Raw genomic sequence first — 2,569 nt, 5'->3', positions numbered from 1 at the left:
TGCCCCGGCCCCACCTCCCCGCCCCGTAGCCATGGGTCTCTGTTCTGAAACTGAGGAGGACCCGGGGCCAGCAGTGCGCTGTGCAGTGTTGTGGTATACACCCACCAAAGCAGCCCACCCCCCACCCCCTGCGCCTGTCTGTTGGCTTGAAGGCAGAGCTCTGCCTGGGAAGTCCAAGCGCTTGCATAAAGTTCCCTTCAGCGCTGGCTGACTGTGATAAATGAATCTCTCCAGAGGGACCCAGCCTTCACGTTCAGGGGATTAGTCAGGGCTTTTTATGCACGTCCTGAGCGAAACAGACTTCTGCTTGTTTGCAAGGTTGGGGTTGTACATTTCTGGGAGTGGGGGAAAGCTTGAAATAGACACACAGACTCAACCTTCTCTAGGCCTGCTCTTCCACCAGCATCTGTCTCTCTGTCTGTCTATCCCCTACACACCCCCCTCTCAGCTATGCTCCCCCTCTAGCTATCTCCCAGCTGTGTTTTGCAGGGATGGTTATAGGTAAGTACACGGGCAGAGCTCATCTCGCTTCTCTGTCTCAGGCCTGTCCCCATGGCCTGGCGCAGCCTGTGGGACTGGGAACGGCTCAGGGACTCGGCCCAGGCTCTGGTGCCATCATCTCTATGTTGTCCCTTCCCTGCCGTCCTAGGCTGGCAGCGACTGGCAGCTGTAGGGCGGACCCAGCCCCGTCTCCACAGGTGTCTGCAGCATAGAAGGGGCTGCGCGTGCTGCCAAGGCGGCCCATAATGGGGATCCTTTGAGGTCAGGGCTGGGCAGCGTGACTGGCTACGGGGAGCTGCTCGGCTGCTGTCCGGGCTGGTTGTCCCTGCTGTGTGGACGCCATATGAAAGACCCTGTTCTGCCAGCGTCCATGCCAGGACAGTCTGCTGGAGGGGAAACAAGACTTCTGGGCTCTACTCATGGCTCAGCTTCTGCTTTGGGCAGTCCCCTGCCTGCTCCGTGCCTCAGTTTCCCCACCTCCCCCCAGTTGCAGTGAGTGGGAGAGTTCGTCTGTTCTCGCGTATGACATGCCCTCTGCTGGCAGCTGCTAGTGAAGGGCTGAGGGCTGTTATCTCCCCCCATCCCCACCGCCGAGGCCCCTTCCCTGCAGGAGTCTCTTATCCCAGGTGGAGCAGCTGCTCTGGAGCACAGGCTGGCTGAGGATACCAAGCGCCCTCGTTGCCCGGTTGACCAGTCACAAACCATCAGCCCCCGAGTGGAGTGGTGCAGGGTACCATGCTGGCCTGGCAAGCTATCCCTTTAAGAGTGTGGAAGGTGGGGGTAGGGTGTCCCTGGCCCTGCTTGCAGGTTCGGGGGCTTTGTGGGGAAGCTTGAAAATGGCAATGGGCAGTTGGTCTGGGAAGAGGTAGCCTGGAGCACGGCGGGGTGAGCGGTTCCTCTCTGGCTCAGGGAGCAGCCTGCTTCGTCTCTCCTGCACTCAAACTTTAAGGCCAGAAGGGACCATCGTGGTTGTCTTGGCCGGTGATACTCAGACCTCAGTGGTTCAACTGGCAAATTAGCCACCACCGTTACCCACCAGAGCCAGAGGGGTGCGAGTTCATTGTTTCCTTTACGACAGCGCTGTTCTGCTTTAAACGGCACGACGGGGCAATATTCCGTTTGCAGGCATCTATCCATCCTTCTCACAGCAAAGAAGTGAATAACTTCATGCCAGGTGACAGCCGCAATCGGTGACTAACATAGGAAGAGCATCCGGATGGGTTAATAACTTAGACTGGCTAATAATTAAATCACACCGTGTTTTAGTATCACGCGTTGCAAAGAGACGCATTAAAGAGCCACTTGCACCTTGCCAGGGAACTCCCCGCTCCTCCACGAGACCCAGAACCTGTGGCTGAGTTACTGAAGACCTTGACTTAAAAACCTCACATTACAGAGACGCCACCATTTACTCCGGTGCAAACCAGCCAGTGACTATGCCCCACGCTGCAGAGGAAGGTGAGAAACCCCCAGGGTCTCTGCCAATCTGACCTGGGGGAAAATTTCTTCCCCACCCAAATATGGTGACCAGTTGAACCTGCCCACAGGCTTCAGGCTGCTGTGCTCCCGTTCTGGGTTAGGAGAATGAAAGCGGGGTGACATCACAACCTGCCTAGAGGTATTTTTACCTCTGTCTCTGGGTGAGTGCCATAGACATAACAAAGGGGTGATGGGCTCAGTGGTGTGCTTCATGGGGGAGCAGCACGGGTCTCATCCCGGCTAGTAGAGACGATGGGGCAGTGGGGGGCAGATGTGTGGGTGAAAGCCACACTTGGCAGCAATTCGCCTGAGTATGTCAAGGCTCTGCATGAACTAGGCCTCACAGCCCTGCAGAGTGGGTAGTCAGTGTGTTTACCCTGTATTTCAAATGGGGAAACTGAGGCTCAGAAAGTGACTTGCTGAAGTGAGGCATTGACAGAGCTGGGTATAGAACCCAGGAGTCCTGGCTCCCAAACTCGTGCTCTAACCACTAGCCTTGCTGCCTCTCCAGCAAAGAAAGCTGGGTGGGGTTTCTGTGCCAAGGGCAGCAGCCCTGTGTTAGCCTGCGCACCGTGTGAATGTTCCCATC

Source organism: Emydura macquarii, unplaced genomic scaffold (assembly GCF_026122565.2).
Source record: "Emydura macquarii macquarii isolate MOO-44397 ecotype Brisbane River unplaced genomic scaffold, CSIRO-AGI_Emac_v2 contig_2924, whole genome shotgun sequence".
NCBI lineage: Eukaryota > Metazoa > Chordata > Testudines > Chelidae > Emydura > Emydura macquarii.
The sequence above is the reverse complement of the archived record's forward strand: the minus strand, read 5'-3'. Positions refer to the sequence as shown.